Here is a 14,566-nt window from a genome sequence, read left to right as displayed (position 1 = left end):
AAGTTACCTACTCATTCAGTTTGGGAGCAGGACTCCTCCATTTTGGGGCATTGGCCACAGCGACTGTTTCCCTAAAGGTCCAAACTTTATCTTGATTCTTTTCACTGAATCGTAAACTCCTCAAGCAGTCTCTTTAAGCCATTGACCCCACACAAACAACGTGAATGTGGGGCTCTGCACATTCTGGATTTGACTCGAGGAGTGTTTGCAAACAACACTGTAGCCCAATCTTAAGACGAACCCCTGCCATGAACCTTAACCCCTACCATGAACCTTAACCCCTACCATGAACCTTAACCCTACCATTATGGTGGTCACCGATCAGAAGGAACAGGATAGGTTTAAGACAGTGACTCTATCAGGGCAGCCTACATGTTGATGACTTGGAGCAATCTGCATATTGCTTACGCCTATCCAGTCCCCCTTCAGATCGGCAAAAACACACCAGAGTTAGAGGCTGGGAGTTTTGGACAGGGGTTCTGGAAAAGGGCCTGGCTGTGTCCTAGTGGTTGCGGTGCAGCGTCTCCTGTTGCTGGAGGCGAGAGTGCCCTCTAGTGGGGAGACTTGGCAGGCCAAGTTGACCTGATTATTCATTTGACTAGTGTTTTTTGTTGTTGTCTTGTCGTGGTTCATTTTAGTGGTCTCAGAGTGAGCAAGTCTCTAGTGCCTTTAAACTGATATCTTTTCATGGCTTTGTACTACTTTGATTAATAAACAACGTTGGTGTATAACAATGAAATTCAGCAGGTCTGGAGTAGAAAATACAGGGACACCCTTTAGGGGAACAGTTAGATGTCATTCGTGTAGGGGATACTACGAATCCCTCTATTTATATGGATTGAGAAGTTCTAAGGTTGCGTCTGAAATGGCACGTTATTCACTATATAGTGCACTGGCTTTGACCAGGAGGTCTAAAGTAGTCCACTGTGTAGTAGGGAATAGGGTTCCGTTTGGAACACACGTGTTGCTAAGCGTAACATATGAAGAAGCTCAGTGATGCTTTTGTCTTTGTCTAACATGCTTGCAAAGCATATAGAAATGTATATTAATCCATTTCATACTAAATCCTCTATCTACTACTGCTGTAAACACAATGATCTAAAATGTATTTCTGAAATGTCATTTTGAAATAAACATAAAACAGATTAATTTAAAATTAGGTTCTTTTTTTAAATTTTTTAATTGGAGGATCATGAAATACATCTGTCTCCAATAACAGAATTTACAAGTTGAAATAGTTATTTTAAATCTCAACCAATATGTTGAAATTGGTTGTTTTTCTTTTTCTTCTTGCAAGGATGTCTTTTTGTTGTGAATTAGTGTTAAAAACATAAATAAAAGTGCCTAACTTAGAGAGATGTCTCGTTGATTTCCTTCCTGCACACAATATGAAGACACAATACGATGCTTCAATATACCTGGTGCACAGTACGGTTTGGGTCGGTCCTATAGTGGGAATCAGCCAGCACAGTACGGTTTGGGTCGGTCCTATAGTGGGAATCAGCCAGCACAGTACGGTTTGGGGTCGGTCCTATAGTGGGAATCAGCCAGCACAGTACGGTTTGGGTCGGTCCTATAGTGGGAATCAGCCAGCACAGTACGGTTTGGGTCGGTCCTATAGTGGGAATCAGTCAGCACAGTACGGTTTTGGGTCGGTCCTATAGTGGGAATCAGCCAGCACAGTACGTTTGGGTCGGTCCTATAGTGGGAATCAGCCAGCACAGTACGGGTTTGGGTCGGTCCTATAGTGGGAATCAACCAGCACAGTACGGGTTTGGGTCGGCCCTATAGTGGGAATCAGTCAGCACAGTACGGTTTGGGTCGGTCCTATAGTGGGAATCAGCCAGCACAGTACGGGTTTGGGTCGGTCCTATAGTGGGAATCATCAGCACAGTACGGTTTGGGTCGGTCCTATAGTGGGAATCAGCCAGCAAGTAACTGGTTTGGGTCGGCCCTATAGTGGGAATCAGCCAGCACAGTACGGTTTGGGTCGGTCCTATAGTGGGAATCAGCCAGCACTAGTACAGGTTGGGTCGGCCCATATGTGAATCAGCCAGCACAGTACGGTTTGGGTCGGCCCTATAGTGGAATCAGTCAGCCAGCACAGTACGGGTTTGGGTCGGCCCTATAGTGGGAATCAGTCATCCAGCACAGTACGGTTTGTCTCGGCCCTATAGTGTGAATCAGCCAGCACAGTACGGTTTGGGTCGGCCCTATAGTGGGAATCAGCCAGCACAGTACGGTTTGGGTCGGCCCTATAGTGGGAATCAGTCAGCACAGTACGGTTTGGGTCGGCCCTATAGTGGGAATCAGCCAGCCAGCAGAGTACGGTTTGGCTCGGCCCTATATTGGGAATCAGTCAGCACAGTACGGTTTGGGTCGGCCCTATAGTGGGAATCAGTCAGCACAGTACGGTTTGGGTCGGCCCTATAGTGGGAATCAGCCAGCCAGCACAGTACGGTTTGGCTCGGCCCTATAGTGGGAATCAGTCAGCACAGTACGGTTTGGGTTGGCCCTATAGTGGGAATCAGTCAGCACAGTACGGTTTGGCTCGGCCCTATAGTCGGAATCAGTCAGCAGAGTACGGTTTGGCTCGGCCCTATAGTGGGAATCAGTCAGCACAGTACGGTTTGGGTTGGCCCTATAGTGGGAATCAGTCAGCACAGTACGGTTTGGCTCGGCCCTATAGTGGGAATCAGTCAGCACAGTACGGTTTGGGGTCGGTCCTATAGTGGGAATCAGCCAGCACAGTACGGTTTGGGTCGGCCCTATAGTGGGAATCAGTCAGCACAGTACGGTTTGGCTCGGCCCTATAGTGGGAATCAGTCAGCACAGTACGGTTTGGCTCGGCCCTATAGTGGGAATCAGCCAGCACAGTACGGTTTGGCTCGGTCCTATAGTGGGAATCAGTCAGCACAGTACGGTTTGGCTCGGCCCTATAGTGGGAATCAGCCAGCACAGTACGGTTTGGCTCGGCCCTATAGTGGGAATCAGTCAGCACAGTACGGTTTGGCTCGGCCCTATAGTGGGAATCAGCCAGCACAGTACGGTTTGGCTCGGTCCTATAGTGGGAATCAGCCAGCACAGTACGGTTTGGCTCGGTCCTATAGTACAACCATGTACAGTGCATTCGGAAAGTATTCAGACCCCTTGACTTTTCCCACATTTTGTTATGTTACAGCCTTATTCTAAAATGGATTAAATATGTTTTTTTCCCTCATCAATCCACACAAAATACCCCATGATGACAAAGCAAAAACAGGTTTTTAGAATAGTTTGTAAATGTATTAAAAATAAAACGTATCACATTTACGTAAGTAATCAGACCCTTTTCTCAGTGTTGAAGCACCTTTGGCAGCGATTTCAGCCTAGAGTCTTCTTGAGTATGATCCTACAAGCTTGGGACCCCTGTATTTGGGGAGTTTCTCCTATTCTTCTCTATAGATCCTCTCAAGCTCTGTCAGGTTGGATGGGGAGCGTCGCTGCACAGCTATTTTCAGGTCCCTCCAGAGATGTTTGATCAGTTTCAAGTCCGGGCTCTGGCTGGGCCACTCAAGGACATTCAGAGACTTGTCCCGAAGCCACACCTGCGTTGTCTTGGCTGTGTGCTTAGGGTCGTTGTCCTGTTGGAAGGTGAACCTTCGCCCCAGTCTGAGGCCCTGAGAGCTCTGGAGCAGGTTTTCATCAAGGATCTCTACTTTTCTCCATTAATCTTTCCCTCCATCCTGACTAGTCTCTCTGTCTCTGCTGCTGAAAAACCTCCCCACAGCATGATGCTGTCACCACCATGCTTCACCGTAGGGATAATGCCAGGTTTCCTCCAGATGTGACACTTGGCATTCAGGCCAAGGAGTTCAATCTTGGTTTCATCAGACCTGAGAATCTTGTTTCTCATGGTCTGAGAGTCCTTTGGCAAACTCCAAGCGGGCTGTTATGTGCCTTTTACTGAGGATTGGCTTCCATCTGGCCACTCTACCATAAAGGCCTGATTGATGAAGTGCTGCAGAGATAGTTGTCCTTCTGGAAGTTTCTCCATCTCCACAGAGGGTCTCTGGACCTCTGTCAGAGTGACCATCTGATTCTTGGTCACCTCCCTCCCCTTCTCCCCCAATTGCTCAGATACAATCCTGTCTCGGAGCTCTATGGACGATTCCTTCGACCTCATAGCTTGGTTTTTGCTCTGACATGCACTGTAAACCGTGGGACCTTATAATAGACAGGTGTGTGCCTTTCCAAATCATGTCCAATCAATTTTATTTACCACAGGTGTGGACTCGAATCAAGTTGTAGAAACATAAAGGATGATCAATGGAAACAGGATGCACCTGAGCTCAGTTTAATTATAATAAATGAACATACATTTCTATAAATCTGTTTTTTGCTTTGTCATTATGGGGTATTGTGTGTAGATTGATTGAAATCATTTTAGAATAAGGCCTAAACATAACAAAAATGCTTTATTGACATGACGTAACAATGTACATATTGCAGAAGCTTTACTTGGATATTTACAAAATGAAAATAATAAGAATCCAAATTGTCAACGGGACAACAGTAACAACAATAACCAAGGGTCTAAATAACCAGACAATGAACAATAACAATAAGCCTACAGTAGAAGACATGTGCAGGTTGATTGGTTTGTCAGACACTGTCCCTCAACTTATGGCAGGCAGCAATGTAGTGCGCTGCCAACCCACAGCTCTCTGCATCCTCCCCCTCCCTCTGTGTCCTCCCCCGGGCAGCCTATTCTCATCAGAGAGGTCTTAAAAACCTTCAATAAGGGTTTCAAAATTGGGGAAATGACACTAATTGTTTTTGGTTTTTGAAATTTTGTCAGGAAATGCAGCTCCGTCTCAGGTTCTGCTGTTGTGTAGTGGTTGCACAGCCTTTCCTCTACAGGGAGCCAGGTTTTCCTGTGTCTACCCTTCTCAATGGCAAGGCTGTGCTCACTGAGCCTGTACTGTCAAGGTTTTTCTAAGGTCTTGATCAGTAACCATGGTCAAATAGTTAGCCACTTGTGTACTGTCGATTTAGGGCCATTTTGCTTGTTTCCCAATAAGCAATGTAGTTTTGTTTTGACTGTGTTGTAATTTGGTTTATTCTGATTGATTGGATGTTCTGGTCCTGAGGCTTCAGTGTGTTAGTAGAACAGGTTTGTGAACTCAGCCCCAGGAACAGCTGGATGAGGGAACTATTTTCTTTGCTCAGCTCTTGGCATTGGCTGGATGAGGGGACTCTTTTCTTTGCTCAGCTCCTTGGCATTGCAGGGCAATGCCAAGAGCTGAGCAAAGAAAATAGTCCCCTCATCTAGCTGGTCCTGGCGCTGAGTTCACCATCCTGTTGAGATGGGGGTCAGTTTCCAAAACTTAATTGCTCTTTTTTGAGATTTTATTATTTGTGGATATTGGCCGAATTCTGCCCTGCATGCGTTGTTTGTAGTTTTCCTCTGAAGAATCATACAAAACTCTGCATGCAGGGTTTCAATAGGGTGTTTGTCCCATTTGGTGAAATCTTGTTTTGCAAGTGGACCCCACACCTCGCTGCCATGAAGTGCAATTGGTTCAATTACACATTCAATTAGTTTTAGCCAAAGGTATTTCAATTTGAATTAATTTTTTCATGGCTTAGAATGCCCTGCGTGCTTTCTCTCTCAGTTCATTCACTGCCTCATTAAGGTGTCCAGTTGAGCTTATTTTTAAACCTAAGTAATTGTAGTGTGTGCAGTACAGTATATATTTTGTACCAATTGAGAACTTTGGTCTAATTCTCTGAGATCTGGATCTTCTCTGGAAAATAATTATTTTAGTCTTTTTGGGGTTTACTGCCAGGGCCCAGGTCTGGCAGTACTGCACTAGCAAGTCCAGGTTCTGCTGTAGGCCATGTGCTGTGGGTGACAGCAAGCATAGGTCAACTGCGAAGAGCAGCCATTTAACCTGAATTGTGGAGACACCAGGAGTTGAGGATTTTTCTATATATTTTTTTCTCTCATTCTCTCTCTCTCTCTCATCCCCTCTCTCTCTCTCTCTCATCCCCTCTCATACTCTCTCTCTCTCATCCCCTCACTCTCAACCTCCCTCTTTCTCATCCTCCCTCTTTTTCTCTTTCTCATACTCCCTCTCTCTCTCTCATACTCTCTCTCCCTCATCCTCTCTCTACTCTCATCCTCCCTCTTTCTCTCTCAATCTCTCTCTCCTCTCTCTCTCTTGCTCTCTCTCTCATTCTCTCCTCTCTCTCCTCTCATTCTTGCTCTCTCTTTCTCCTCTTCCCTCTCTGAGTGGGAGCAGTACAGTTCATGTGGTTTCACTTTAAACACAATCAACCCTGGAATGAGAGAGAGCCTCATACAGCTCTCTCTTTTATCTTGTAGCTCTTAGACTGATTGATTCTCTTCTTTACCACGTTGAGTTTTTCTTCAAAGTGAAGAGATACAGTACATCTCACAAGAGAATAACCTTCCTATTTTGAAACAGGTTCTCTGGGTTGCAGGTCTCGGTTCTCTGGGATCCTAATTGAAGCCTTGGGTTGGTCCAGTACAATATGGATGACTTGGTTTAGAAGTTGTATGTCTGAATATAGTCAGATCTAACGGCTCCAGTATAAAATGGCCTGATGTTTACATTAGTCTTCCAGCAGTATAATACACACTGTAGAATGTCTTCCAAATTAGAGAAGCCTTTTGATTAAAACCTTATACATCTTTACCCTGCCACACACACACGCACCTTATAACCGATACAAGACTTGAGGCTTGATTGCTGTAAGAGCCAAGGCAGACTGGTTTCACATGGCAGACCCCTCTCCCCCCTGTGGTTTTAAGACTCTTTTATTTGTGGTCTGCTCTGAATAAGCTGTTCTCAGCAATTATGGCAAATACAATTCAATCTGTTTGGAGATTTCCCTTTAATCTCATTTCCAGGGTCCTAACCAGAACCAGCTGCCCCCCCCCCACCCTCTCCTTTCCCCCTCTAAACATTCATCATCCCAGTAAAGATCACAGTGCTGTGATGTCGTTTAAACCCCCCCTTCTTACCCTTCTCCTCCCCTCCTGTCCCTTGTTCAAACTGAACCCTTATAAAGGGGGGTGGACACACCCCCTCTACTGGGCTTTCCTGTGGTTTGTTACCTCAGGCAGTAGTTACCACCCCACTAACTGTCCCGCCATGATTCAGAGCATAGCACTTTATTACACACTGACCGTGGCTGTAAGGGCCATCCACATGTCATACAAATAGTTTCCCTTGCTTTTGGCTGCGTTCCCTCTTCACTGGTCTCTCGCTCGCTCTCACCCAACCTCCACCTCTCTCTACATCAATCTACCTTTCACGCCATCTCCCACCCTCCTTATTCCTCTGTCACTCCCCCTCTTCCTCTCTCCTAACCCCTGTGGTCAGGTCAGAGGTGGCTGCGGCCATCTCTGTTTCCTCTCTGGGATTGCTGACCACATCTCTGTCAGTAATAGGCCATTAGCCTGTCAGTCTGCAGTGCTGCAGTGGGGGCCACTGTACACACACCCAGGGCCCCCCCCCCCCCTTCTCATTGATCCCCTGAGGGGCCCCTGCACTCTTCTCCTCCAGGCCCCCCCCCCCCCCTTCTCATTGATCCCCTGAGGGGCCCCTGCACTCTTCTCCTCCCAGGCCCCCCCCCCCCCCTTCTCATTGATCCCCTGAGGGGCCCCTGCACTCTTCTCCTCCCAGCCCCCCCCCCCCTTCTCATTGATCCCCTGAGGGGCCCCTGCACTCTTCTCCTCCCAGGCCCCCCCCCCCTTCTCATTGATCCCCTGAGGGGCCCCTGCACTCTTCTCCTCCCAGCCCCCCCCCCCCCCTTCTCATTGATCCCCTGAGGGGCCCCTGCACTCTTCTCCTCCCAGGCCCCCCCCCCCCTTCTCATTGATCCCCTGAGGGGCCCCTGCACTCTTCTCCTCCCAGGCCCCCCCCCCCCCCCTTCTCATTGATCCCCTGAGGGGCCCCTGCACTCTTCTCCTCCCAGGCCCCCCCCCCCCCCCCTTCTCATTGATCCCCTGAGGGGCCCCTGCACTCTCTCCTCCCAGCCCCCCCCCCCCTTCTCATTGATCCCCTGAGGGGCCCCTGCACTCTTCTCCTCCCAGGCCCCCCCCCCCCCCTTCTCATTGATCCCCTGAGGGGCCCCTGCACTCTTCTCCTCCCAGCCCCCCCCCCCCCCCCCCCTTCTCATTGATCCCCTGAGGGGCCCCTGCACTCTTCTCCTCCCAGGCCCCCCCCCCTTCTCATTGATCCCCTGAGGGGCCCCTGCACTCTTCTCCTCCCAGGCCCCCCCCCCTTCTCATTGATCCCCTGAGGGGCCCCTGCACTCTTCTCCTCCCAGGGCCCCCCCCCCCCCCTTCTCATTGATCCCCTGAGGGGCCCCTGCACTCTTCTCCTCCCAGGCCCCCCCCCCTTCTCATTGATCCCCTGAGGGGCCCCTGCACTCTTCTCCTCCCAGGCCCCCCCCCCCCTTCTCATTGATCCCCTGAGGGGCCCCTGCACTCTTCTCCTCCCAGGCCTCAGTCCTTGGCCAAGCCCTCTGTTTTTGCAGAGTTCCAAAGCACTTTGTTGCCTCAATAATGTTCATTTATGGATAATATTGCTCTGGAGGGACACGTGGTGCTGATTTGACTTGGACAGCATTTCGCCATGGCCCTCGTTCCTCGTTCCCACTCTCTCCCTTTTCTCTTCTCTTCATTCTTTGGTTCTTTCTCTTCCTGCGGTACGAGTCTCTGATCCTGTGTTGACCCGGGATTTACACACCAGGGAGTTGTACGAGAGAGGGGACTGGAGGCCTCTCATTTCACAGGATTTACACCAGGGCTGGTTGGGGGGGGGGGGGGGGGGCTAGGGATGTGTGGGGGGGCTAGGGATGTGTGTGGGGGGGGTATGCGGGGGGAGGGATGGATGGGGGGGCTAGGGATGTGGGGGGGGGGGAATGATGGAAGGGTCTAGGGATGTGGGGGGAGGGGAATGATGGAGGGGTCTAGGGATGTGTGTGTGGGGATGGATGAGGGGGCTAGGGATGTGGGGGGGGGGGGGGATGATGGAGGGGTCTAGGGATGTGGGGGGGGGGGGGGGGAATGATGGAGGGGTCTAGGGATGTGTGGGGGGGTAGGTATGCTGGGGGAGGGATGGATGGGATCAGAGGAGTCCCAGTCCCAAACCTCGGCAGGAGGATCCTTTATCTTTTTTACGTGACAAAACTAAAGGAGGCTGGTGTCCAGAATAATGTGCTGGGTCCAGTCCATGTCCCAGAATAATGTGCTGTGTCCAGTCCATGTCCCAGAATAATGTGCTGTGTCCAGTCCATGTCCCAGAATAATGTGCTGGGTCCAGTCCATGTCCCAGAATAATGTGCTGTGTCGAGTCCATGTCCCAGAATAATGTGCTGGGTCCAGTCCATGTCCCAGAATAATGTGCTGTGTCGAGTCCATGTCCCAGAATAATGTGCTGGTCCAGTCCATGTCCCAGAATAATGTGCTGTGTCGAGTCCATGTCCCAGAATAATGTGCTGGGTCCAGTCCATGTCCCAGAATAATGTGCTGTGTCGAGTCCATGTCCCAGAATAATGTGCTGGGTCCAGTCCATGTCCCAGAATAATGTGCTGTGTCCAGTCCATGTCCCAGAATAATGTGCTGTGTCCATGTCCATGTCCCAGAATAATGTGCTGGGTCCAGTCCATGTCCCAGAATAATGTGCTGGGTCCAGTCCATGTCCCAGAATAATGTGCTGTGTCCAGTCCATGTCCCAGAATAATGTGCTGGGTCCAGTCCATGTCCCAGAATAATGTGCTGTGTCCAGTCCATGTCCCAGAATAATGTGCTGTGTCCAGTCCATGTCCCAGAATAATGTGCTGTGTCCAGTCCATGTCCCAGAATAATGTGCTGTGTCCAGTCCATGTCCCAGAATAATGTGCTGTGTCCAGTCCATGTCCCAGAATAATGTGCTGGGTCCAGTCCATGTCCCAGAATAATGTGCTGGGTCCAGTCCATGTCCCAGAATAATGTGCTGGGTCCAGTCCATGTCCCAGAATAATGTGCTGGGTCCAGTCCATGTCCCAGAATAATGTGCTGTGTCCATGTCCATGTCCCAGAATAATGTGCTGTGTCCAGTCCATGTCCCAGAATAATGTGCTGTGTCCAGTCCATGTCCCAGAATAATGTGCTGTGTCGAGTCCATGTCCCAGAATAATGTGCTGGGTCCAGTCCATGTCCAGAATAATGTGCTGGGTCCAGTCCATGTCCCAGAATAATGTGCTGGGTCCAGTCCATGTCCCAGAATAATGTGCTGGGTCCAGTCCATGTCCCAGAATAATGTGCTGGGGTCCAGTCCATGTCCCAGAATAATGTGCTGTGTCCATGTCCATGTCCCAGAATAATGTGCTGTGTCCAGTCCATGTCCCAGAATAATGTGCTGTGTCCATGTCCATGTCCCAGAATAATGTGCTGGGTCCAGTCCATGTCCAGAATAATGTGCTGGGTCCAGTCCATGTCCAGAATAATGTGCTGGGTCCAGTCCATGTCCCAGAATAATGTGCTGGGGTCCAGTCCATGTCCCAGAATAATGTGCTGTGTCCATGTCCATGTCCCAGAATAATGTGCTGTGTCCAGTCCATGTCCCAGAATAATGTGCTGTGTCCAGTCCATGTCCCAGAATAATGTGCTGGGTCCAGTCCATGTCCCAGAATAATGTGCTGGGTCCAGTCCATGTCCCAGAATAATGTGCTGTGTCCAGTCCATGTCCCAGAATAATGTGCTGGGTCCAGTCCATGTCCCAGAATAATGTGCTGGGTCCAGTCCATGTCCCAGAATAATGTGCTGTGTCCAGTCCATGTCCAGAATAATGTGCTGGGTCCAGTCCATGTCCCAGAATAATGTGCTGTGTCCAGTCCATGTCCCAGAATAATGTGCTGGGTCCAGTCCATGTCCCAGAATAATGTGCTGTGTCCAGTCCATGTCCCAGAATAATGTGCTGTGTCCAGTCCATGTCCAGAATAATGTGCTGGGTCCAGTCCATGTCCCAGAATAATGTGCTGTGTCCAGTCCATGTCCCAGAATAATGTGCTGTGTCCAGTCCATGTCCCAGAATAATGTGCTGTGTCCAGTCCATGTCCCAGAATAATGTGCTGGGTCCAGTCCATGTCCCAGAATAATGTGCTGGGTCGAGTCCATGTCCCAGAATAATGTGCTGGGTCGAGTCCAGGTCCCAGAATAATGTGCTGGGTCGAGTCCATGTCCCAGAATAATGTGCTGTGTCCAGTCCATGTCCCAGAATAATGTGCTGGGTCGAGTCCATGTCCAGAATAATGTGCTGTGTCCAGTCCATGTCCCAGAATAATGTGCTGGGTCGAGTCCATGTCCAGAATAATGTGCTGTGTCCAGTCCATGTCCCAGAATAATGTGCTGGGTCGAGTCCATGTCCCAGAATAATGTGCTGTGTCCAGTCCATGTCCCAGAATAATGTGCTGTGTCCAGTCCATGTCCCAGAATAATGTGCTGTGTCCAGTCCATGTCCCAGAATAATGTGCTGGGTCGAGTCCATGTCCCAGAATAATGTGCTGGGTCCAGTCCATGTCCCAGAATAATGTGCTGTGTCGAGTCCATGTCCCAGGAATAATGTGCTGGGTCGAGTCCATGTCCCAGAATAATGTGCTGTGTCCAGTCCATGTCCCAGAATAATGTGCTGTGTCCAGTCCATGTCCCAGAATAATGTGCTGTGTCGAGTCCATGTCCCAGATAATGTGCTGTGTCCAGTCCATGTCCCAGAATAATGTGCTGTGTCGAGTCCATGTCCCAGAATAATGTGCTGGGTCGAGTCCATGTCCCAGAATAATGTGCTGTGTCGAGTCCATGTCCCAGAATAATGTGCTGTGTCCAGTCCATGTCCCAGAATAATGTGCTGTGTCGAGTCCATGTCCCAGAATAATGTGCTGGGTCGAGTCCATGTCCCAGAATAATGTGCTGTGTCGAGTCCATGTCCCAGAATAATGTGCTGTGTCCAGTCCATGTCCCAGAATAATGTGCTGTGTCGAGTCCATGTCCCAGAATAATGTGCTGGGTCGAGTCCATGTCCCAGAATAATGTGCTGTGTCCAGTCCATGTCCCAGAATAATGTGCTGGGTCCAGTCCATGTCCCAGAATAATGTGCTGGGTCGAGTCCATGTCCAGAATAATGTGCTGGGTCAGTCCATGTCCCAGAATAATGTGCTGGGTCGGAGTCCATGTCCCAGAATAATGTGCTGGGTCGAGTCCATGTCCCAGAATAATGTGCTGTGTCCAGTCCATGTCCCAGAATAATGTGCTGGGTCCAGTCCATGTCCCAGAATAATGTGCTGTGTCCAGTCCATGGTCCCAGAATAATGTGCTGGGTCCAGTCCATGTCCCAGAATAATGTGCTGTGTCCAGTCCATGTCCCAGAATAATGTGCTGGGTCCAGTCCATGTCCCAGAATAATGTGCTGGGTCCAGTCCATGTCCCAGAATAATGTGCTGGGTCCAGTCCATGTCCCAGAATAATGTGCTGGGTCCAGTCCATGTCCCAGAATAATGTGCTGTGTCCAGTCCATGTCCCAGAATAATGTGCTGGGTCCAGTCCATGTCCCAGAATAATGTGCTGTGTCCAGTCCATGTCCCAGAATAATGTGCTGGGTCCAGTCCATGTCCCAGAATAATGTGCTGTGTCCAGTCCATGTCCCAGAATAATGTGCTGGGTCCAGTCCATGTCCCAGAATAATGTGCTGTGTCCAGTCCATGTCCCAGAATAATGTGGCTGGGGTCCAGTCCATGTCCAGAATAATGTGCTGTGTCCAGTCCATGTCCCAGAATAATGTGCTGGGTCCAGTCCATGTCCCAGAATAATGTGCTGGGTCCAGTCCATGTCCCAGAATAATGTGCTGGGTCCAGTCCATGTCCCAGAATAATGTGCTGGGTCCAGTCCATGTCCCAGAATAATGTGCTGTGTCCAGTCCATGTCCCAGAATAATGTGCTGGGTCCAGTCCATGTCCCAGAATAATGTGCTGTGTCCAGTCCATGTCCCAGAATAATGTGCTGTGTCCAGTCCATGTCCCAGAATAATGTGCTGGGTCCAGTCCATGTCCCAGAATAATGTGCTGGGTCCAGTCCATGTCCCAGAATAATGTGCTGTGTCCAGTCCATGTCCCAGAATAATGTGCTGTGTCCAGTCCATGTCCCAGAATAATGTGCTGGGTCGAGTCCATGTCCCAGAATAATGTGCTGGGTCCAGTCCATGTCCCAGAATAATGTGCTGTGTCCAGTCCATGTCCCAGAATAATGTGCTGGGTCCAGTCCATGTCCCAGAATAATGTGCTTGTGTCGAGTCCATGTCCCAGAATAATGTGCTGTGTCGAGTCCATGTCCCAGAATAATGTGCTGGGTCGAGTCCATGTCCCAGAATAATGTGCTGGGTCGAGTCCATGTCCCAGAATAATGTGCTGGGTCGAGTCCATGTCCCAGAATAATGTGCTGGGTCCAGTCCATGTCCCAGAATAATGTGCTGTGTCGAGTCCATGTCCCAGAATAATGTGGCTGGGTCCAGTCCATGTCCCAGAATAATGTGCTGGGTCGAGTCCATGTCCCAGAATAATGTGCTGTGTCCAGTCCATGTCCCAGAATAATGTGCTGGGTCGAGTCCATGTCCCAGAATAATGTGCTGGGTCCAGTCCATGTCCCAGAATAATGTGCTGTGTCCAGTCCATGTCCCAGAATAATGTGCTGGGTCCAGTCCATGTCCCAGAATAATGTGCTGTGTCCAGTCCAATGTCCCAGAATAATGTGCTGGGTCGAGTCCATGTCCCAGAATAATGTTGCTGGGTCCAGTCCATGTCCCAGAATAATGTGCTGGGTCGAGTCCATGTCCCAGAATAATGTGCTGGGTCGAGTCCATGTCCCAGAATAATGTGCTGTGTCCAGTCCATGTCCCAGAATAATGTGCTGGGTCCAGTCCATGTCCCAGAATAATGTGCTGTGTCCAGTCCATGTCCCAGAATAATGTGCTGGGTCCAGTCCATGTCCCAGAATAATGTGCTGTGTCCAGTCCATGTCCCAGAATAATGTGCTGGGTCCAGTCCATGTCCCAGAATAATGTGCTGGGTCCAGTCCATGTCCCCAGAATAATGTGCTGGGTCCAGTCCATGTCCCAGAATAATGTGCTGGGTCCAGTCCATGTCCAGAATAATGTGCTGTGTCCAGTCCATGTCCCAGATAATGTGCTGTGTCCAGTCCATGTCCCAGAATAATGTGCTTGGTCCAGTCCATGTCCCAGAATAATGTGCTGGGTCCAGTCCATGTCCCAGAATAATGTGCTGTGTCCAGTCCATGTCCCAGAATAATGTGCTGTGTCCAGTCCATGTCCCAGAATAATGTGCTGTGTCCAGTCCATGTCCCAGAATAATGTGCTGGGTCCAGTCCATGTCCCAGAATAATGTGCTGTGTCCAGTCCATGTCCCAGAATAATGTGCTGGGTCCAGTCCATGTCCAGAATAATGTGCTGGGTCCAGTCCCATGTCCCAGAATAATGTGCTGGGTCCAGTCCATGTCCCAGAA

The sequence above is a fragment of the Oncorhynchus kisutch genome, unplaced genomic scaffold (genome assembly GCF_002021735.2).
Source record: "Oncorhynchus kisutch isolate 150728-3 unplaced genomic scaffold, Okis_V2 scaffold822, whole genome shotgun sequence".
Lineage (NCBI taxonomy): Eukaryota > Metazoa > Chordata > Actinopteri > Salmoniformes > Salmonidae > Oncorhynchus > Oncorhynchus kisutch.
The sequence above is the reverse complement of the archived record's forward strand: the minus strand, read 5'-3'. Positions refer to the sequence as shown.